The sequence below is a fragment of the Oryctolagus cuniculus genome, chromosome 9, assembly GCF_964237555.1.
Source record: "Oryctolagus cuniculus chromosome 9, mOryCun1.1, whole genome shotgun sequence".
NCBI classification, from domain to species: Eukaryota; Metazoa; Chordata; class Mammalia; order Lagomorpha; family Leporidae; genus Oryctolagus; species Oryctolagus cuniculus.
In genome coordinates this window covers 119,487,249-119,511,477 of record NC_091440.1, presented here as the reverse complement: position 1 = coordinate 119,511,477, position 24,229 = coordinate 119,487,249, and the positions used below count along the sequence as shown (strand labels likewise).

The 24,229-nt window shown below is 43.5% G+C and overlaps 1 protein-coding gene across 1 annotated transcript in view; it reads left to right on the top strand.

Annotated features, from left to right (window-relative positions):
* The window catches only part of ST8SIA1 (ST8 alpha-N-acetyl-neuraminide alpha-2,8-sialyltransferase 1), a 140,796-nt gene that overhangs the window by 43,304 nt on the left and 73,263 nt on the right, over positions 1–24,229 (top strand). The window lies entirely within an intron of this gene.

The window sequence follows — 24,229 nt, the reverse complement described above, 5'->3', positions numbered from 1 at the left end:
AATAAAGTATTTTACTAAAATATATCTAGGCAGCAAGTAGGGGGACAAGCAAAGTCTCTGTGCTGAGGGAGCCCTAGTTGGCTGGGGTTCAAATTTTAAGTGAGATTGCCATCAAAGACAAATTAAGAAACAAGCCTTGGCCTTTCCAAGTCTTGCAACCACTCCGGATTTGGTCAGCTTAGACAGAAAGGGTCCAGTATCATGGTACAACTCATGGTCAGACTTGGAAAGTACAACTTGACCTCTTATGTATCTTTGTTAGTGGCAAACAAGTCTTTAAAAGGGGGATTCTATAGAGTTGAGGCACAGTGTCTTCTGTATTCAACACGGCCCTCTGTGGAACAGACTAGATTTACTAGCTCATTTGAGATATTAGAGTTTAACATAATATTTTGAGTATAGTAGGAGTATTTAAAATAATAGGAAATAGGGGGTCTAATTCATTGCCGTCATCTGTATGTTCTTCTCTCTCCTCTTCATGTGTACTTAGGAGGCTTCTTAGTGTCAAAGGAAATGACTAAAAGTCATAAATGGAGTTGAATTTTTTTTACCCATCTCTTACTACTAAATTGTCTTGGATAAGTCGCTTCACTCTTTAGAGGGACAGGGCTGTCCCCTGCATAGTGGGTGGAGCAGTCCCTGTCCTGTGGAGCACACAGAACTGCTGTAAAGGCCGGGTTAGATAATGCAGGTCTGTGGGCCTTGTAAACTATAGATGATTCTCTAGATGTTTGGTGTTCATGTGACACAGCTTCCTATGTTGTATCTTGAGACCGAGCAGTGAAGAATCTAATTGTGTTCTTCAGGATTTAGGCAAGGTAATAAGTCTCCCTGAGGTATGTTTGGAAGAAAAGTATTCTGTCTAGGGAATTGGGCACTTTTAATAAGTCATTGGAAGAATGGAAATTTGGGAGGCAGAGGTTGACTCCTGGAATTACTGAGGGCAAGAACTTAGTGCCAGAACCGTGCTCTAAGGATAAGGAAGCCCTCAACTGCCATTGCCGTTGTCATGGTCACAATCACCTCGGTGCAATTCTCATCCAAATCTCCTTCTGGTGCAATTGATGGGCAAAGATGAATCTTCGCCTCAAACACTGGTTGCAAATGCATACAGGAGAGGCATAACTATTAAGCTTCAGTAGGCAGCTGGGTAAGCCAATCCACGGGATTTTCTGTGCATAAAAACCGATAGCAACTTGCTATGCAGTGATGTGAGATAAGGAAACGGTTTTCAATAGCTCGGCCAACAGAAAAAAAATGAAAAGAAATTCAAAAGAGGCTTTTTTATAGGTGGGAGCTTTTATTCGTATCAACTGACTTCTATCTCTGTGTTGGAAAATAGATTAAAAGAGTTGATTAAATAAATATAAACGAGCCTCCTATCTTATCTGTCCTTTGCAGCAGTGGGATGGTAGGAAGCATTCCCCTTTTAATGTTTGCAAATGAATTCTGTGCCTCTTTTTGCCAGTGGCAAGCCCAAGCAAACATTCCTGAATAATGAAGAAGAAATCCTTTTTCCCATAGGACACAGGAGTCATTACATTATTGTGTGCACAGTCATTATGAAAGGCTGAACCATTTCAATGGGTAGAATATTTTAAGTTATTTGTGTATTTTTCTGCTGAGATTCTGAATGGACAATATTTATAGAAATTCCAGAAAAAAAGTTTGCATCATAAAAAGGATGATGTACTTCCTTCAGCCCTAACTCCATTAGTGTTCCTTTTTTTTCTTTTTGAAAGAACACAGATGGATGCAGGTAGACCTCTGATTGACTGGTTCACTCTCCAAACACCTATAAGATCTGAAATTGGGCCAGACCAAAGTCAGAACCCCAGAACTGAATTCAGGTCTCCCATGTGGGTGGCAGGGACCCAGGTACTTGGCCTATCACCTGCTACCTCTCAGGGCGCACATGAGCAGGAAGCAGGAATTAGAAGCAGAACTTGAACACAGGTACTCCGCCATGGGATGTAGGCATTGCATGTAGCATCTTCACCCCTGTGCCAAACGCCTGCCTTCCTGTGGTTCATTCTTAGTGAGATATTTCCGGTTGGCTATTGGCAGTCTCAGTTGTCAGGTAGCTTTGTGATTCGTTTGTGTCTGCTGTGGGAGGAAACAATGCATGTGGATGACTTACAAGTGCTGGTGACTGGGCTAGGTTTGATACTATCATTGTGAGCAAAGCATCCCTCCTTTAACTAAGTTCCAACAACAATGATCAAGTTCCTTAGTTTCTAACACAAGCAGTACACCTGTGCCATTACACGTTCCCCCAAATACTCAATACGTCAGCTGTCAAGGTTGTTATTCCTTTGTCTCCTTTTGTCTACTGTTTTTTGGTTGTTGTCAAGATGCAATAAAGAAGTGGGGTGCTTTGGGTGCCGACCTCCCTGAACTTCTTTATAGCTTTTTCAAATTTATTAAATTCTGCCACATATAACAGTTACCTGTATAACCAAATGTGTCCGTTTTCCAGTTTTCCAAAGTCCATGTCTGCTTGTTACAGTACTATTTTGTGAGGTTCCCAAGGAGCAGGGGATTTTTCATTTCTGTGTCCAGTGCAGTGCTTCCCACTTAATACACGGCCTTCCCTGCGATGTCCTACTTGGACTGGAGCACTATAGTACCCTTGTTTAAAGTATAAGAAATGTAGCAGGGGCCAGTGCTGTGGCACAGCGGGTTAAGGCCCTGGCCTGAAGCACTGGCATTCCATGTGGGTGCCAGTTCGAGTCCTGGCTGTTCCGCTTCTGATCCAGCTCCCTGCTAAAGTGCCTGGAAAGGCAGCGGAGGATGACCCAGGTGCTTGAGCCCCTGTATCCACATGGGAGACCCAGAGGAAGCTCCAGGCTTTGGCCTGGACCAGCCCTGGTCATTGCAGTCTTTGGGGAGTGAACCAGCTGATGGAAGATTTCTCTCTCTCTATCTCTTCTTCTCTGTAACTCTGCCTTTCAAATAAATAAAATAGATCTTTTAAAAAAATGTAGCAGGACATTCTAATAATTTTTAAAAATTATGTATTTATTTGAGGGACAGGGCTGGACAGATAGAGATCTTATCCACTGATTCACTCCTCAAATGCCCTCAGTGGCTGGGGCTGGACTGGAGCCAAACCCAGGAACTGGAACTCAATTTGGTCTCCCATGTGGGTGGCAAGGACTTAAGTGCTTGAGCTATCACCTGCCCCAGCAGGATATTTTGACGTAGCTGTTTCCCAAGGGCACTGTAAACATGTTCTGGTGAAATGTTTGCTGGATATTATTAGGTGTGAAGGGCCAACTTTTAATCACCGCAAAGTCTTTTTCAGAACATGCGGTGTTGACATGTGTGCCTGTGTCGTTGGAGAAGAGTGTGACGGTGTGATTATTCACATTGAGAATGCCATGTTCCCTGGACAGAGGTTAGCTCTTCTCTGCTTAGCCAGGACTATCCTTTTCAAGCCGGCATGGTCCAGTGTTGCAGGAATTATTGAACGAAGTCTAGTTTGTCCAAAACACATTGCTCAGGAAGAGCATAAATTTCCTTAGAAATGAGCAAGGGAGTTGTAAGACTCGGAGAAACCACAGCTGTGCTGATATAATCTGAAAAATATTTCCTTTTGGTGTAATAAAACGGTAGTCGCTCACCACACGCATGCGTGGTGCTGAAGTCATGTGATATAAATCACAAAGTAGGCCAGTCCTGCTTCCTCCGGATGCTCACCCAAGGCCATGTGTCAAGAAGCCCATGAGGGATGCAAATGCACGCTCATTTTCACCTCTTTGGCCCTAGGCTCCCTGCTGTATTCCCCTGGGCTGGGACCCCTTGTGTCCTTGACCTGTGGGGAAACTCAGCAGGACATGTTAAAGTAGCTGGTCAAAAATGCCCTTCTTAGAATGAAAATGCATTTTTCCCCTTCATAATCATGTTTGGTCAAAGCTCCTGAACACTTCTGAGTTTCATAGTCATGTTCTTTATTTTCCCCAATTGAAATTTGGATCATACTATATAATCTATAGCACTTGGCTGTAGATTGATTTTTTTACTAATCAACATTATTGTCATTATTTTCCCCAGATAGCTTTTTGACTGGAAGGAAATGAAGGGGACTAATGTCAGTGAGCGTGGATCTGTTCCAGGCTTGCGTTAGGTTATCTTGTTAGTGTTGCAGTGGTTGCTTTGGGTCAGGGGCTGGACAATGTGCTTAACCATGTGTGACCTTTTTGAATCTCTGGTGATAAGGAATTAGGGAGTGGGTAATTTCAGGGCTAGAAGATGGCTGCACAGTCCCTTAAGCCCCCAGGCTGCTGTCTTTCTGCTCATCTACCCTTAGCTGATGGCCCAGGAGCTGTCCAGTCGTGCTCCTGGATCCAAGCTAGAAGAAGGAATAAGAGGAAATCCAGACCGATTCTACTTAGGTGTTATCAGTCAGGATGGAGTTGCATGGGCATAGCTAGCTGCAAGGGAAGCTGGAAAGGTCAGTGTTTCCACCCTAGCCAAGTGCACTGCGTTTGCTTGTACCTCAACTGGCTCAGTTTCTTAACCTGCGATCTTGTTCTGTGCTTACAGCAACTCTGTATGATTCTCATTATCACTGTTTCTTGAATGAGACTAAAACTGAAAAGGATTAAGGCATTTATTCAAGATATCAGAGTTGACAGATGGAGGGGCTGAGATGGGAAACCCAGCTCGTGTGATCATAAAGATTTTATTGTTTATTTCCTTAAAAGACATGAGGATTTGAGGATTGTTAATCATCATTATCACTCAGTCATCTTAAAACCATTTGAGATTTTTCATTGTCCTTATAAAAATACTCTCAGAAGAAACGGGGAAATTTGTTTTGCATGCATTTGGGAGATAAAATAGAGTGTGGGTATGGGTATGCAGGCTACAGCATCCTATGTAATCGTGTCATTTCCCTTTGATACTGAACTCATAAGGCAAGGGACATTATTGTGACTTTTTTTTTTTTTTTTTAAGAGGAGAAACCAGATTCTCAGAGGGAAGCAAAATTATTCTTTGTGCATTGCTTCCTAATTATTGGAGTCCAGGACTTGGTTCCACCGCCTTTGGGTAACTCAGATAATTTCCTGCCATTCCTGGCTCCATGCCAGCATTGGGGACCCAGGAAGCGAATGGAGCCTTAAGACCTGGCTTTGGGGCTTGGCCTTTTTGTGATGCCATTAATGATCCCAGACAAGTCATATAACCCCTCTCAGCCTGAATCTTATAATTTGATAAGTAGTATGAATAATATATGGTTTCATATTTCAGCATTATTCTGAAAAACAAAGGTAAAATGAAATTATGGTTGTAAAAGTGCTTTGTAATGAAGGCACTGTATAAACATATGTTATTTCTGCTACTTGCTGTTGAAGCATTTATTGACTTAAGCATTTTCTTGGCATTTTTGAGGAAATGGCGAAAACCAACACCTTTAAAAAAAAAAAAGAAAGAGGGAGCATTGCAGTCAATTTTCCTGGAGAGAGAGCAGAAATAAATCTGCAGAGCCTGGGATTTAGAGAAATACAAAGCAGCAGAGAGTGCCACACAGTCTGCCAATTGTACATGTGTGTCACAGTATTTAGATAATGGTTCTGATAAACTAAAGCTACCACAGGAAGTAAATTATTAATTTCCTTGAAGATCTTTTATCTAAATAATGGATCGATATCCACTCTTCTTCACATGGCTCTGTGACTGAGGAGGTGAGAAGAGTGGATCTGCACTCAGACTCCAGACACTGCTGTCTTCCTGGGGAAAGAAATTCCAGTGACTAGACACAGTGCTACAGTGGGGCTGAAATCCACTGTACCCTGTCCTGTTTTTCAAATTTAGAAATAATTAAAAATTATAAAGTCTTAAAGGTGGTGGCGGGTTGAGAACAGAATAGAAAACAAATGGAAGGAGTGGCCTAACTTGTCATGAACAAGCCTTTCTAAAGTACTTGACTTGAAAGTTTAGTGCAAAGTTTGGCTATGGCTCAGGCTTCCAGAATCCCAGAAACACTCAGAAAGAATGCATGACACCAATTACCACTGAGTCAAATCCCATCCGGTAGACCGACAGGATTGATAACTATTCCAGGAGGTGTCATAGTTCCACGTGTTGGGAGCATTTTCTTCTTAGGTTGGGTGGTAGGCCAGGCTGTTAGCTTGCAGCAAAAGTTGGTATACATTTACCGGTTTCTCTTTTGATGAGCTTTTTCATCTTGGCTCTTCCTACTGGTAAAGGTCCAACTATAGAAAAGCGTTTTCCTTCTGATTTCAATTGAGTTTTGAGCATCTGTTTGGGATACCAGGACACCTGTGTCATTTCTTCTGTTCATGGACTCATTTGTACTTCTTAACTTTGGTGGGAGTCTTTCCAGTACCTGTTGGTGGATCTGATTAACTTACCCAGAGTTATCAGATTAACACCGAATTTTTTCTGGCTCAGTCTGATCAAGGAATCTGGATGTATAAATGAAGACAGAGAATGATTTCTTAATTTTATTTTTTTGTGTTGAAGTCAGTTCACTGTCTTCCCCCCTCTAACTGTCCTGTAATCCTTTGATCACATGTGAGAGAGCACAATGTTCTTCCCATCTCTCATGGACTGACTGTGAGTGATGTTGTCTTCAGGGTTCTGAACTGGGTGGATCTGAGACAGATCCTAAAGCAAGACACTGCCAGCAGGATTCAGGGAGGGAGTGGGAGTGAGAATAGGGAGTCTGTGTAGTTGTGGGTGGTAAAAGGAAGTACAGAAAAGTGTGTTTATAGTCTCACCATAGGCAATTGTGGCTAATAACCAGAAGATACACGAGAGCATAGTGATACGCCCAGAGAGAGCAGAACTCAGGAGGAGTGGGAATGCATGGAGCCGTGCCCAGAGATCCAGATGAGATAGCCACTGCCTTCAGGTTCCTAGGCTCCAAGCTGGGAGCTTTGGCCCCTGGCAGCTGCCAGAGATACTGGCCAGAGGATGGCGAGTCCCCGCTGTCCAGAGACTTGGAGGCTGATGGTTTATCAAGGTAGGCTCTTGGTGAACAGGGTGATGGGGTCATCAGTACTGGGGTCAAAGTTAGGGACTGCTGTTGAAAACAGGGCGAAAGCACAGTTGCCAGAACTTGATGTGACTTGGAAGGGATCTGGGGGCAGTGTTTTGTACATAAGACGTAAGCCAGGTCACTAGATCGTGCCTGCATGTGTGGACCACAGTGCAAGCACACGAGGGCCTCAGAAAGTTTCTGGAAATTGAATATTGTGAAAAAGCTATGCATGGATTTCAAATGTTATCGCACCACAATAAACTTACTTTTTTGTTCCGTTTTCCCTGAACTTCTAGAAGTGCTCATGGCTGGCGCCGCAGCTCACTAAGGCTAATCCTCTGCCTGCGGCGCCGGCACCCCCGTTTCTAGTCCAGGTTGGGGCACTGGTTCTGTTCTGGTTGTTCCTCTTCCAGTCCAGCTCTCTGCTGTGGCCCGGGAGTGCAGTGGAGGATAGCCCAGGTCCTTGGGCCCTGCACCCGCATGGGAGACCAGGAGGAAGCACCTGGCTCTTGGCTTCCAATCAGCACAGCGTGCCAGCCGCAATGCGCCGGCCATAGCGGCCACTTGGGGAGTGAACCAACGGAAAAAAGAACTTTCTCTCTGTCTCTCTCTCTCTCTGACTGTCTAACTCTGCTTGTCCAAAAAAAAAAAAAAAAAAAAAAAAAAAAAAAAAAAAAAGGTGCTCTTATGTATCTTGGTGATTCTTATGACTTTGATTACCCCTAATTGTTCTCCTAAATGCCAAGGTTGACCCATATCTCCCAGGGTTCAGTCTGAGTCTGCAGTGGCCCCAGATGTGGGTTTGGGATAGATGTGGAGGTACAGGATTAGGCCAGATAGAGCACTAACACTTTTCAAGTGAAAACACAAATTTATTTCTTCTCCTGTCCTCTGTCTACTTTGTACAGGCTAACAGCACAGAGGGAAGAAAAACTAAGTGAATAAGAAAATTTGGGCAAATCGCTAATTTAGAAATTAGATTAGAAGCTTGGCAGAAAAATAGGTGAGTGGATAAGTGTGGTGAGAAAATGTAAGACAGATGGGCTACAAGTCAAGTTCTGCATGCCGTCAAGGAAATATAAATGCTTTAAAAAAAGATTGATTGATTGATGGGAGAGGGGAGGGGAGAGAAATATCTTCTATCTGCTGGTTCACTCCTTAATGCCTGCAACAGCCAGGGGTGGCCAGGCTGAAGCCAGGAGCCAGGAAATCTGGATCTCTCACATGGGTGGCAGGTGACCAAGTAGTTGGGCCGTTATCTGTTGGCCTTCTAGGAGCATTAGCCTGGAGCTGGACTGGAAGTCTGAAGTAAGTGGATCTCAAGTCAGGACTCTGATATGAGATGTAGGCATTGCACAGGGTGACTGAATTTGCTGCACTACAAAGCCCACACCATCTAAGTGCTTCTTGGGTATAAGACATTTTATACTCTGAAAATTATGGTTTTCAGGATTTTTCTCGTTAAGTTTTTCTCCGTGTACTGAGACTTAGATTTATTCAGACTTTTAACTCTTTGCTTATTAAATAAAAGTAGGTGCCTTGAGAAGTTTGATAATTTCTTCACCTGGGGTGTTTTGCTATTAATAAAGCACTGGCCAACAGCTCCTTATACAACATGCATCATTGTTCATTTTGAATACAATTTTCTATTTCTTGGGTTTGGTCTGCTCTGCTTTCATGGATGTGTTGAACCCAATCCACTCCTCAGAGGTTGCACATTCACAGGGTATTAGTAACTCTGGAGCCATAATTTGTAAAGTTCCTAGCATAGACTTGGACTGTACCAGTGTCAGTGAAAACTGGCGTTTCCGTGTCCGGATCCCTAACGCGGGCATTAATGGGGGATTCTTTTCAACTCAAAGGCCAGTGATATTTGTTGACTCTGGGAAAAATACAGCACTTCTGTATGAGCCGCAAAGTGTAGCATAAATTGCGAACCTACAAAACAAAAACAGAGTTGAAACTAAATTTAAACTAACGATTTGATGCATCCAAAATGCTTTTTCATGTGTGTTGGGCTTATCATCTGGATTAGTGTGTTTTGCTATCAGCACCACTGGTGGTCCAATATACAGCAGTGTCCAGTCACTTCTTTCTTTCTTTTTTTTTTTTTTTTAAGATTTATTTATTCACTTGAAAGTCAGAGTTACACAGAGAGAGGAGAGACTGAGAGAGAGATCTTCCATCCAATGGTTCGCTCACCAGTTAGCCACAAGGCTGGAGCTGTGCTGATCCGAAGTCAGGAGCCAGGAGTTTCTTCCAGGTCTCCCACATGTGTGCAGGGGCCCAAGGACTTGGGCCATCTTCTACTGCTTTCCCAGGCCATAGCAGAGTGCTGGATCAGAAGAGGAGCAGCTGGAACTAGAACCGGCTCCCCTATGGGATGCCTGGGCTTCAAGCCAGGGTGTTAACCCGCTGTGCCACCCAATGCCGGCCCCTCCAGTCACTTCTTACTCATCAGGTGTTTGTAGAGCAACTGCTGCTGTTGCTAAGGACTGTACCAGTTCCCGGGAAATAATGGTGAGGAAAAGCAGATCAAGTCCCTGCTCCCATTGGGTGCTGTCCTCAGTGTCCACAGTTTCTGTACTTCAGAGAGACTCAGATGTAAGCTTTGCACCTGCTCCCTACTTCATCTTCTCTGTCCCGGGTAATGACAGTGTCTTCATCTCAGCCGCTTGAACTGGACCCCTGGGTCTTAGGTTTGAATCTCACTCTCCAAATCTAATTTTATTTCCTAAATATGTATTGAATTCATCCACCCTTTTCCTACCTCGCTGTGGAAGTCCAAGGTTTATCATCAGTTACCTGAACTAAGTCGAGCGCTTCTAGAAGAGTTTCACTATTAAGAACTTGGCTCCCTACAACATCCTCCACCCTGTGGCCAACTTTATCTTAGCAGAGTAAAAGCCTGTTTGTGTGACTCCTCACCACCTGCCATGCCAGGGAGCAGGTGGCCCCACGGCACACTCCTGGGCCTGCTGGGGCGGTGTTCCTGGAGAAGGCTCACGGATAAGAACAAGTAGCAGCTTGCAGAAGCTTTGTTGCTTTTTTTTTCCCAAAAGATTTATTTATGGTTACTTATTTGAAAGGCAGAGTTAGAGAGGGGCAGAGGCGGAGATCTTCCATCCGCTGGTTCACTCCCCAAGTGGCTGCAATGACCAAAGCTGGGCCAATCTGAAGCCAGAAGCCAGGAGCCTCCTGTGATTTCCCACACAGGTACTGGGCCCAAGGACTTGGCCATCTTCCACTGCTTTCCCAGGCCATAGCAGAGAGCTGGATTGGAAGTAGAGCAGCCGGGTCTCAAACCAGCTCCCATATGGGATGTTGGCACTGCAGGCAGTGGCTTTACCTGCTACACCACAGTGCTGGCCTCGCTTAGTTGCTTTTTTAACTATTAAAAGACATGAAATTCTAGGTCATTCTGGACTCCAGGAAAGGGACCCAGAAACTGTGCTGGGCTTCTTAATTGTCTTTAGGGATGCATCAGCTTGTCCACTGGCCTGACTCAGACGCTGTGATAAAACCATACTAGAACACGGCAGTACCTCGGCTTTGATGCATCTTATCCGCTGAGTGTTTGTGGATGGTGAAAATCTCTGTCACCATGATTGGCAGCCAGAGTCCAAGCCCTGAAGATGCAGGTGAATGAATGACAGCTGTCTAGGAAGAAGATTCCTCATGGCAGCTTATGGCTGGGCAGGGCTAACCTCTTCCCTGGCAGGATGGGACTATTGGGCTACAGACCAGTAAGCCCTATACCACAGCTGTTTCCATACGAATTCACAGGATGACACTTGCTTTTCCTGTCTGTGGGGGACCAGTTTTAGAGCGGTTAATCCTTCTTGGTTATTCCCATAGGATAAAGCAGAAATGCCCTACAGTGGCTTGGATAGTCTCCAAGATCTGAGCTTTTGCAAATGACATCAACTTTCACCTCCTACCCTCTTACCTCTGCCCCTCGTTACTTTCTGCTGTCATGTTTATAATTTTATTTATTTGTTTTCACTTTATTGAGAAGGAAGACGTACAGACAGGCAGACAAAGATCTTCCGTCCATTGGTTCACTCTCCACATGGCTGCAACAGCCAGGGCAGGCCAGGTTGGAGCCAGGAGCCTGGTGCTCCGTCCAGGTCTCCTGTGATGACCTGGGGATCTGTTCACCAGGGCAGGGTCGTCAGGGCCTCATTGCCTCCTAGAAGCCAGCCACTTCATACTATGACAGTCATTAGTTCCAAAAGGAGTTTCTGTGGATGCATTTGAACCACAGCAGAGCTGAAGAACATTTTAGTGTGTATTCCCCACCCATCCGGGCCTGGAGCATCCTCTTCCAAGCCTCAGTGCTCTTGCCTGGAATTCTAAAAGTCTCCTGCTGGGCTTCCTGCCTGGCTTCCTGCAGCCTGAATTAGCTTTTTAAAATGCAGATCAGACCATGCCCTAACTAGGCTTAAAATGTTGATTATCTTCCATTGATATTAGGATGAAGAGTGACTCCTTAAGGCCTATGAATTCCTGAGGAATGGTTTCTTCTTTTCTTAAAAGTCATCCTGTTTGTTTGAAAGGCAGAGTGACACACACACACACACACACACACACACACAGAGAGAGAGAGAGAGAGAGAGAGAGAGATCATCAATTGATTGGTTCACTCCCCAAATGGCCACAACAACTGGGGCTGGGCCAGACCACAGCCAGGAGCCTGGGACTTCATGGGGTCTCTCACGTGGGTGGTGGGGCCTAAGCACTTGGGCCATCTTTAGCTGCTTTTCCCAGGTACTTTATCAGGGAACTTCCAGCACATTAGCAGGAGCTGGATTGGAAGTAGAGCAGCCGGGATGTGAACCAGTGCTCCTATGGGATGCTAGCTCCCAGACAGCTTAACCTGCTGAGCCACAATACCGACCCCAGGGCTGGTTTCTTCCTGTGGTTCCAACATGAGTTTCCTTCTCATTCTTGACGCTTTGCCTTGCTAGCCTCTCAGCTCCTCATAATGCATCAGTAGAGCTTGGCAACTTTCCTAGGAGATTCCTGTCTGCTCTTGACCTGTTTAACTTAGGCTTACCCCGGATGTCCTGTGTAAGTATCATTTCCTTGGCATCTTTCCCTATAGTACCAGGTACTTCTCATTTGCAATTTCATATTCCATTGTCTGAAGTTTCTTGATGTGATCCTATTTACTTTTTCATTTGACTATTTTTTTTTTGATTGTATAAATGTTTGATTCAGGGCTCTCTCTCCCTAGCTGGATGCTCCTAGGGAGAGTGTTAAATGTGGGGGTGTAGGGAGCTGTAGGGTTGAAGCGCAGTGCCTAGGATCCACTAGACATGTAATGGATTTGGAGGGATGAATGAGTGAGTTGGGCCGCTTGGTTTTTTTCTGAGTACAATCGCCATTTGTGTCCAGCTATACAATTGTGTCCATAGCTGTACAGCCTATGTTTTGGTGGAAGAAATACCAAGGAGAAAATTGGGAACAGTCAGCTTGGGAAAGCTCAAAATGATTACCTGGGACCAAAGCCTTCCGGGGGAGACTGTGGCGATGTCAGACAGGGTGTGCCCCTTTTGTGGCCAGGGCTGTGTGTCTCTCCTCGTGTGGCTCTCCATCAATGTGAGGTCTCAGGTGTTTGCCCTGAAATCAATCGTGTGAGACTCTTTAAGAGGGAAATTGCTTCGGATGTAAAATCCCAGCCAGAGGTGTCAGCTCGGCCCGTCTCGGCCCTGTCCCCTGCTGGAGCTAAATGGCAGAGTGTGGTGATGAAGCAAAAGCTGAACTGACTCCTGAGTCTCTTCCCTGTCATCCCAGGCCCTCGGTGCCTGTGTTGAAGCCAACATACTCTTTCTTTCCTCCAGTCTTCTAACTATCAGCTATTCCTGCACCAAAACAAATGAGTGGGATTTGTATTTTTAAATTAACATACTGCCTCCCGCCTGTTTTTGAGTTCTCTTGGCTCATCGGGTGGAAGAAAACATTTCCCCCCCTCTTTGTTGCACTGTAGAGCCAATATGTTTAGCAACCAAGCCAGCTGATACAGCTCCCACCAAGCTCCGGTTCTTGCCAGACCGGAGAGTAAGTTTTTAACCCCTTGGAGCTCTTTATAGGAGGAAGAGTTCAGCCAGATTGTAGTCGCTGGCGTGATTGTAGAATATGGCCAGTGAGAACACTCAGCCTTCGGCTGGAAAGCTTTGTGACTCTTTGGGAATTAGAGGATACAAATTCAGTAATCCCCTCGAATGGCTTTTTCAGATTATAATCGCATTACAAGGGAATGGCCCTGGGAGAAAAGTCACAAAATACTCTGCAATATTCAAAAGTCAGAATCCATTGGGCCAAAAAATAGATTAAAACTTCAGTCACAGCCCTTAACTTCTTCAGGTGTTGTATGATTTCAGGGCTGGCTTTGGCATCACACTCAAGTAGAGGCAAGGAAGGATTAGAAGGTGAATATTTGGGCTATGGGATATAAACATTTAGTGGCAAGGATTAATAATATGTGAGGTAGTGGAAGAGAGGCTTGGGAGACCTGGGGGCAGGAGCAAGCTGACTATTGTCACGGTAATAAAAACAGTTGTGATGTGCTGGCATATGTTATGCCGTGTCTTTAAGAAAAGGGCACCTAAAGGAAGCATATTTTGTGTGTTAGGTTTATATGGTACCTTGGGGACCTTGAAGGTGTGTAAACTTTCACTCTTCCAGATGGTAGGGAGAAGATGACGGAGCAGTGGCGGGGTGTAGGGAACAGGTGGGCAGGAAGGGCCAGCGTAGGGAAGAGGGCATCACAGAAATGACATAAGACAGGGTGGGACCAGAGCAATGTGATTTTTGGAGCTTTCATACTTTAAACGTATTAATAGCTGATTAATAAACATATTAATAGTGATTTCAGAGTTCTGGGCTTGGTGCTTCTCATAATTATCATTTCATCTCATCATTTTAATAACTCCATGCAGATGGTTTCTTATACTGTCTGCCTCTCCACCCCCAGTTTTATCGATGAGGAAGTCGAGGGAGGCTAAGAGGTGTGGTAATGACCTTGAAGTCAGGTAGTGAGCGGGCATCATCTGATCTTATCCTTTGTATGCCTAACTGGTCTACTCTCCAGGACTGGGGGGTCAGTTCCATGACCTGCGCTCTGAGGAAGTGACTGAGGGATAATTGAGATATATGTGTAAATGCAGAGTGTCCGTGCTATTTTTCCATCTGGCTGTGAAGGTTTGTCCAATTCGGATGTGCTTGAGAAGTCCTGAGGATGGATTTGGCCATCACTGAACCGTCAGTTGCCAGAGCTTCTTGTGGACTTGGCATTGTGTGTGATGCACTTGAAAGCAAATCATGCTAGCCTCAGAAATCATCCTGTCAATGCAAATTTTCTTCTTGTAGAGTCAAGGGGGATGTGAGCCAAATTTATCATCAGAACCACTACTGACAAAACGTCCGAAGATCCATTTTCTTGAGGTTCCTACTAGAAAGAAAACGGGCATCTTGTATTCATGGGAAATGCAGACATAAAGGAGCCATACCCCCTTGTGCCACAGTTGCAAATAGATGGGTGGCAGTGAAGAAAGGATACAGATGCATATGGCCAAATACGTAGGAGAAAAGACACTTTAATGCATTTTGAATATATTGCCATGCACTAATTATGACTCCAAGGCCAGTACATACACAAATAAAACAATTTCCTATAAACTGCTGAGGCGGGCGCTATGGCACAGTGGGTTAAAGACCTGGCCTGAAGCGCTGGCATCCTGTATGGGCGCCAGTTTGAGTCCTGGCTGCTCCTCTTCCAATCCAGCTCTCTGGATTGTCATAAGCAGTAAAAGATGGCGCAAGTCATTGGGCCCCTACACCGATGTGGGAGACCGAGAAGAAGATCCTGGCTCTTGGCTTTGGATCTGCTTAGCTCCAGCTGTTGCGGCCATCTGGGGAGTGAACCAGTGGGTGGAAGACCTCTCTCTCTCTCTGTCTCTACCTCTCTCTGTAACTCTTTCAAAGAAATCAAGATAAATCTTTAAAAAATATATAAACTGTTTACAACTCTTACAGAAGTCCCTCAATTGAAATATATCTGTTTAGTAGAGAAACAGTACATGGACTGTATTTTTAATTCAGTGTTTTCATTTTACATGAGAAATAATAGGTAAATTCATTTAAGTAAGTCCCTAACATGTAACATTTTAGGTTAAATTCTAGAAAATATTAATAAAAATCAAACATACTAGGGAAAATCTACCAGGCAGTGAGTGGGTTAATTATGTGTTCATAGTCTGACTAGGTTTGATGAGTATACTCTGCCAGCTATGGTGTATTAAGGACTTTCTACGTATGTGACAGGCTCTTTGATCAGTGGCATACATGACCTGGATAACGCCTACCTATGAAGCTGGTATTATTGTCTCTATTTCACACATAGACAATGAGCTGGTTCCATGATTTCCATGATGAGATTGTAAGGATTTGAACTCAGGCCTGGTGAAAAAAAAAAATCTGAGAATTTTAACTGTTCGGTTGTACTACCTTTTCTCTCATACTAAGTAACACACCATAGAATGATTATGACATAAAAGAGTGTCTCCTCTGGTATGTCTGTAACAGCTGTACTGCTGTATAAGGAGGTCCCATTGTGGTTTTCTTATGGAAATGGGTGGACACTCAATGCTAATTTTTATTGATTTACCCAAGTTTCAGGGAAGACAGATGAGGAGGGTGAGACATGGGCACTCTGAGGCACACTGGGGCAGGAAACCTGGTGTCGTCCTGATGAGTGATTTAGCAGCGTGCACCAGAAGCCTTAACACATGCTTGGCCTCTCACCCAGCAACTCCGTGTGTGAGGATTTCTCTGCAGAAAATAACTGGGCAGTGCCAGTGTTAGATGTATCTGGCCAGACGCAGCAGGAGGAGCCCTGTGTGGAATGGCTGCTCATGGCAAGCTTGTTTAAAAGGGCATCTCAGAGAGGCTCTGTTGCAGTGCTTTGCCTTACAATACGCAAAAAATATTGTTACTATCCAAGGAGAGACGGGAGTAAGCTGATCCCATCCTTTGTGTCTGTCTGTCTGGATCTGCCACAATATGAAGATGCTTCTGACAGTATTGCGCATTGTAGTGAAAAGTTGGGAACAAGCTAAGTGATTTAGCATTCAGGGATTGGTTACTCTCGGCACCACCTGTACAGCAGAATACTCTGCTAATATCAAAATCAAGGGCCGGCGCCGTGGCTCAATAGGCTAATCCTCCACCTTGCGGCGCCGGCACACCGGGTTCTAGTCCCGGTTGGGGCGCCGGATTCTGTCCCGGTTGCCCCTCTTCCAGGCCAGCTCTCTGCTATGGCCAGGGAGTGCAGTGGAGGATGGCCCAGGTGCTTGGGCCCTGCACCCCATGGGAGACCAGGAAAAGCACCTGGATCCTGGCTCCTGCCATCGGATCAGCGCGGTGCGCCGGCTGCAGCGGCGGCCATTGGAGGGTGAACCAACGGCAAAAGGAAGACCTTTCTCTCTCTGTCTCTCTCTCACTGTCCACTCTGCCTGTCAAAAAAAAAAAAAAAAAAACAAAAAAACAAAAAAACAAAAAAACAAAACAAAAAAAAAAACAAAATCAAGATGGAAAGGTGTCTGTCGTATCTTCTTAAATGAACACGTATGTTGCAACGCTGTGGAAAAGTGACCCCATTGTGGTTAGAAAACAACTGTCTAGAATGAGAGGATTCAGCAACAGAGGGCTGAAAAACCACTGTGCTGACATCTGAATGTTACTCAAAGTGATTTTGAACAGAAATTAGGGGATCTTTTCCAAATATTTTGGATATCTATTTGCCGCTTAGAATGCTGAATTTTTCACTACCTTATCAACGAATGGTTATTTCATTTGATCCTGGCAAAGAGAAGGGATTCTTTTCCAATCTTTGGCTAAAAGTTCCCTAAAACACGTATTTTTCTATGTCTTTCTGAATAACTCAAGATATATACTCTTCTTTAACCACCTACTTGAAGAATAAATTAGTTCTGCCAGGCTTTGATTCTAGAGTGGAATATGCACTCTGGCTACTAGCAAGCCACATCTGGCTTTCAAATGGATTTTGTTTGGCTTTTACTGTTTAGAAGAATGTGAACTATGCATCAACATTTCAAAGCTAGGAGAAATCACATTAAAATATGGAATTTTGTTATCACTTGGGGAAACCAAATCAGAATATTTGGCAGCACTGGCTTCTATGCCCATCAACAGGTCGTGATGAGATCTTGATCCTCCATTTGCCACAGTTGCTAGTACTCCTTATTGATCTCTTCCCACTCATTTATGCACCTGCCTGAAGTCTGCAGGCATTTGGTTCTTCGGCTCCTGTGTTCCACACTCTAAAAAAAAAGGGGGGGGGGCAAGAGAAAAAAAAAAAAAAACCTATTGAGTTCATCTGTGTATCATTCAGCAGTTTCCTTAACCTTCATGTTAGTGGTTTGAAAAAGTGAGCATATTGCTGTGTTCTCTTCTGCTAGGTTCTTGTCGTTTCTCTTGGTGACCTGAGGAATGGGGTCAGTCAACCAATCCATCAATGAAATCGTCTGATTATCGACTGTGGTAGGCTCTGAGGATACATAGAGTTACAAGACATGGCTTATACCCTTTGGGGGTTCATTCTGCGTTTATGGAAGATGGTGAACAAAACGGTAGCTTGTAACGTGCTATCACATGCTAAGCGCCCACAGTGTCTGGTTAGTAGTATGGACAGCAGGTGCTGTAGAAGTTTGCGCTGTGGCTGGACAGGATGTGGATACCAGCGGTAGGAGATGAGACTGGTCGTGCAAAGCTCTGTGGAGGAAAGTCCTTATTCACGCGTATGAGATGGCAGGATCTGCTGGGTCACAATCTTTATTGTGTGCATGAGTTGCATAGAGGAATCTCAAATTTCTAGGCTCTACGCAGGGATTCTGTTTCAGGAGGGCTGCAGTGGGAACAAGAATGTGCACCGTTAGTGTGTGTTCCAGGTGATGTGGGCACCCCAGTGTGTGGACCATGCTGTGAACAAAGGTGAGAAGATAGTCCTGGCAAAGTGGGTGAAAAAAGCAGAAGATGGAGTGTGGGTTGGAAATTTTAATGCTACTGAATTCAGCTGATTGAGGCTGAGTTGGAGGAGTCCTGGAAGAAAATTAAGGGAGCAACCCTGGGAAGACAGGAGTGTTCTGGAAACAATTTCCCCTTTTCTCAGCAAGAAAGAATGACAGATCTCTTTCGGAAAGTTGGTGAATGACAGCAGAGGAGTATCAGGTATTCCCCAGAGCCTTTGCTTGATTTCTTCATCTTTTAATGGAATAAAATAGATACGAGACAATCAGTCTCAGATTTGCTCTTTTTTTTTTGAATGCAGATAGTTGATGAGCAGGTCTGCTAGTTCACGTGCCTGATCTGTTCAGTTGGATTAACGGTTTAGCAATCTGTTGCATTCCTGAGTAATTGCACTCTATTTTTACTTGAAAACAAAATAGGTGTCTTAATTCACAGCATCTCTTAGTGAAGCAAACACTGAATGAGAGATCTTATTGGTTGGCACTCAGTAAATTTTCTTTCCAAGCATCCTTAACTGAAATTCACTTGGTGTTTGTCGTTTGTTCTTTTCTGAACAAGTGGAGTTTCATTATTGTCTTTCTGTACTGTCAAACCCCTTGAGGTGTCTAAGTGTCATTTCCAGAAACAAATGAGAGACCAGGAGATTAGGGAGGGTGCCTGCCTTTACCTCTAACTGCACAGTTGCTTTTGTTTCTCTCTGGCTTTGCTTTTCAGTAGGGATATTTTGCATACAACTTGGAAACAGAAAAGGCTTCCATTTCAAAACAAATCAACAATAAGTTTGAAATTCTCTGAAGTATTGAAGGAATGATTTGATTCAATTCCACGTATGTTTACAAGCCGCTGTGCACAGCTTTAATACATAATTCTCATGACTCATTGAGCATAAATGAATTCTAATGTGTCTCTGATCTGCTTCATACTTTGAGCATTATTTATAAGATCTTCTTGGATACAATACCTGAAAACACGTCACACATTCTAAGGGTGAAAAATAATTGCGTAGATAATATGAAGAGAGGAGGGATATTAGGGAGAGGAGAAGGAGCTGGCACTACAGCAGCTTCAGTGTAACACGGAGGCAAGAAATTGAGGCTGTGTTTAAGGAAACACAGGGAAGTAAGATCCTTACGGGGAGAACTATTGGGTGTATGCATATTTAATGTGGCAGCTGAAAGAACAGGAAATCTGGGGTGTTGGTGGGTCCCAGGTGCCTTAGTGAATATCTCAATTACTTTTGTCTGTGCACAAGGGAAAATATGGTGCATTTCTTAGTAGAGTTAGCCTCATAAGCCTTTGTTGTAGAGAATTAGGATGCTAGAGTGAAGGCCTGAAGATGGGTAAGAACTAGGAGCCAGTTAGAAGTAATAAATACCTAGAAATAATAAGCCTTTACTATTCACGGACACACACACATTGTGGGGAGGAATGGAAGTGCTTTGCAGTGGTTGGGGTTAGAGTGGTAGGAAGGGAGTGTTGAGTTAGAATGACTCTACGATCTCAAGCCTGTCTTGCTGAGACAGTGTTGGTCCATCGAAGTTAAAAATAACAGCTGCCAGTCGCATTCTCTGAGCCAGGCATAACCGTTTGAATCTCATAACAACTAGAGTTAGTACCCTTGTGACACATGGGAGGACGAGGCACTGTGATTCAACAGCTTGCTACTGATCATAGAGGAAACATGGGAGCCAGCGTTGGGATGCAAGTGGGCAGGCCACAGGTGGTGTTCATAAACAGGAAAATGCATTTTGAGTATTTAGAGAGAAAAAATCTTTGAGTGATAGAAGTGCAAGTGCAAGGTCTGTAATAGTATGAAGCTTAGAACTTCCTGTGTCTGCTCACTCTGCTGCTAAGAACAAGTGACCACTGTCTTTGAAATGCTGTGCATGCCCTTCATAGTTCCTTCCCTTCCTGTCATGGAAAAGAAAAAAAAAAAAAAACACACACACACACACACAACAGTTTTGAGGACTTTTGAAATGTGGCCAACCTCTGGTCTGAAGTATAGGTGCCGGTGCTTGTCACAGCTTTGGCATTCATGGGTCAGGAACATCAGTAATACATTTCAGTTAACTTGAAATGGACTGTGAAACATTTCAGAAATTACTAAATGGTTGCATGAAATGATACTATATGGGGTTCTATCAGGATAACAGATGATATGTGAAATATACAAAATACTCACTGGAATGCTTGAGTGTTATATTAAAAAATAGGTTTTTATTTGAGAGCCAGAGAGAGAGAGAGGGAGAGAGAGATAAACACACATACACACTCAGTCCCCAGCCATTGGTTCATTCCCAAATGTCCGTGATGCCTGCGGCTGGCAAAACTAGCAGTTAGGAGTTCAAACCAGCAGACCCACATGCGTGGCGGGAACTTAATTACTTGAGCCATCGCCACTGCATCCCTGGTTCCGCATTAGCGGAAGGCCGGAGGCAGGAGCTGGAGCCAGGAATGAAACCCGAGCACTCCAGTGGGGGTTGTTGGGTGTCTTAACTGCATGACGAAAAGAACCACTCTTTAAGTGTTATTTTTGATAATGGATTGTGAAAGAAATTTTACAAGGCAAGTAGTAGCCAATATGTAAATATTCACATCATTCAGTTTTCTGAGATACTTCCTGTGTTGAAAGCATAATAACGCTAAATTTATCTTTTTAGAGTTGTGGTTTTATTAGAGGAATGGGGAATGCAAACCTTAACAGCAGCTTTTTGGAAATTTGTTTTAATGTAATTGAAGAACAGTTCAACATCCTTGAATGGCAGACATCTGCAAATATTGCATAATTAGTACTTATTAATATATATCCCCTGGGAAAGTTTGGGTTAATGTTTTTCTAAGGGTTCAATAATTAAATATCTATAATGAGAAGCGCTTTACTCTGAAAAACATGAAATAATTATGGAGTATTTTCATCATAAAAATGCTTATGGAAGTGCTTGCAGGGAAAAAACAGCTGAAATTTTAATTTGGACTTCCAAGGGGCTAGTTAAATGACTGAAAAAGCCAGTACTCGTTAGCTTGCTTCCTGGGAAGGACTGAAGTTGCGCTTGACTCCTCTGCAAGTTGTCACTTCTTTGCCTGCTTAGCTGGGCACCATGCTTATTAGGAATTTGCTGGTGGGAAGTAGCCAGTCCTTAGTTGAACTAATGAAGTAGTTGGGTTCAGAGATAAAAAGACGAGCGTCTGAAGAATATTGGAGGGTTCGGGGCTTACTAGATACACTGCTTAGAAAGTAATTAGGTTGTTGAACAGGGCAGTGCAATTAAATATGTCAAGGAGCGGGCATAATTAGATGGGCGGCTGGGTGGTGTAATTACATTCATAAGAAGGGGCCTGTAATTAGATGTGAGGCAGGGGGGTGTATTTAGATGCCTATGTTGAGGATATAATTAACATATGGGCAAGAAATTAAATTATATGTGTGGGTGAAGTGTAATTATGTGTTGGAGCCCATGTGGCTATGAGGGTGAGGGTACATAAACACTGAGTAGGTCCGAGTGCCACGATGAGATGTGTGAGTTAATCTTTGGGACAGAAACTTAAGATTTCCATCAAGAAGGGCAAGTGTATGTTGTGACATAGTGACTAATAGCAGGTGGTAGGTGGTGACAGCCTTCCAGGCCACTTTGAAGGCTTGCAAAGCAAATCTCTGCTTTTCCAATATGATTGGAGACCCACATGTAACACTGACATTGATTCTTCCTAATAGTGGCACTTGGTGGTGGTCTCGGTGCTGAATGGCTGGGTGGTCTTTCTAGCTTCTGGACACAGCCACATAAGGAAAATTTGCTCTCCCAGGAGTTTGGAGGGCAAGAAGTAGGGCAAACAAACAAACAGCAAAACCCTATACAGCCACACCACACACACACTGACAAAAAGACCCCCAAACCAGTTTTCCTTTGTATTGTCAGGTGAGAAAATAAGCATGAACTCATCATCCCATAAAAAGTTTTATGTGTGACAAAATCAACAAGAATGAGCTAGGGTGTTCTCAACATTTTAAAGGTCAAGGCCAGTAGTTATTCATAAATAGTTCTGGTGCTCCCCCAACATAAAAGCAACAGAGCAATGGATGCGGCTATGGGTAAAACAAGAGCTGGGGTGCAAGGAAGCTAGAGGGAGAGGAATCAAGAGGAAGGTCAGTGCAAATCTGATTTGGAGCATTTGAGAAACTTACACTGAAATAGAAAACTGTGGTGGGAATAATAACAGTCTGATGTGAGTCCTGTATTAAGGTTGAAACATGGATTTCTTTTGTTGCCATCTTCAAAAGCAGAGAGCTTTGAAAATATGTCTGTTGCTTAGATAACGTTAGAAAGCACAGATATTTAATTGCCATTATTAATTATTATTAATACTGTATATTCTAATTCACTCCATTACTCATAATTCTTCTAAACCTGAAACCTCTAACAATTCCTCTACTGGTAGACTCCTAGTGATTACTTCTCAGATTCTAAACATTTTGGAGCCCTGGAGCTCCCAAGAAACTTAAATTTAAGTTAGCTATTTTTTTCAACTTGGATGTAGGATGTTATGGCCTGCACCCTAGTCTGTGGTTCTGCCCTTCACTGGTTCTATAGAATGTTTTTAAGTCTCAGATTCTGATTTTACATCAGCCCCTGATGCTCATTGTGGCTACTTACTTTTGCTTCTCAGACTATTTATTGTCACTTCATTTGGAATCAGAGGTGCTCGTAAGAAAATGTTGTGTAATCCTGTGAAAATAGTTATTGTGGAACTGTTTTATTAGTTCTCCATGTAGTAAGTGTTTTGTTTTTCTTTTGCTTTTTCTCCATGCACTTTGTACTTCTTCCCTTGCCTCTAAGATCAGCCCAGACGCCACAGTGATTCATGCTTCGTGGCGGTTAACACAGGTGCTTATCAAGGCAGTGTTGTTATCATTCAAGACGTGTAGTTATGTCTCGGGCGGACGGTGAGTAGGTGCCAGGGGCTGAAGTCGCAGTGCTGGCTCTGCTGTTTCTTAGCTCTTTATTGCCTGCGTGAATTGCATTTGCAGGGAGGGAAGAGGTGAGATATTGAGCTCTGGCAATGGCTCTGGTAAATAATGCTCCGTTCACTTAATCATAAAGCCATCCCAGGATGCTTGGCACTATTTATGAAAAGCACAGAAGTCAGGATTTTGATTGTTCAGATTTTAATAGCGTTCTTTCCAGAAGTCTCATTGTCTACCAGGGTTGTTTTCACAGCTAGCATTTGTAGTTTGTTTCCCAAAGTCTCCAGCCTGGGATAATCCTTTTCACCCTCAGTGGTGCCATAAAATCTGAAAAACAGTTTTTGACTGCTTTTTTTTTTTTTTAAAGAAAAAAAAACTTCCTAAAATTATCTAATAGACTAGAAATCTCGACTTCTTTTTTATGCCTAAAAACTTCAAATCTCGGGTCAAATATTACTTCCTTAGAGAGATTTTCCCCGTAGCCGTATAGCACTCTGAATGTCCCCATCGTGTTTGTTAAGTTCTGTTTTCCACGTTAGAGTTGAAAGCTCTGGAGTGAGGTAAATGTCTGTTTAGCTCGCTGTTGTATTCTCAGATTCCACAACAACTCCTGGCCCATAATAGATGTTCACAAGCAGTTGTTGAATGAAAAGGGATGTTAGTATCAGGGCTATTTCAGAAGGGGCAGAGGTGATACAGATGTGGAAGATGAGAAGAAAGGCGTATCTCAGAAGCAAAATTCTGCATGGCTTTATTAATTTCTTTTAGAGAATGATGAGATTCATGTTGTTATGCCTATGTGGAGATTAATTCATATACCCATTACAACATGTGGGGATGTGACTTTCAGGCACTGCCGAGAATGGGTGAGATGTTCCATGGAAGTCTGATGATTAAACAGTTCCCTTATTAGACAAATTGTTGATCCTCTGATGTGTGCTTAGTTCAGATAGAGGATGTTGAGCCAAAAAGATATACTGCCTGCAATGACTCCTATAAAAATGTCAAACTCATTGCCTGACGGAAGTAGTAGATAGACCTTCCAAAGGGCCAACAATGAAAAATATTGTGTTCAAAGTATAAATCTTTGAAATAAAAAATGTGTTGCACAAAGATAGACTACTTCTTATACTGGGCTAGAAATACAATGATAATTCCCCCCAAAATTTAGTGTTGTTGGTATATAATAATGTACCAATACC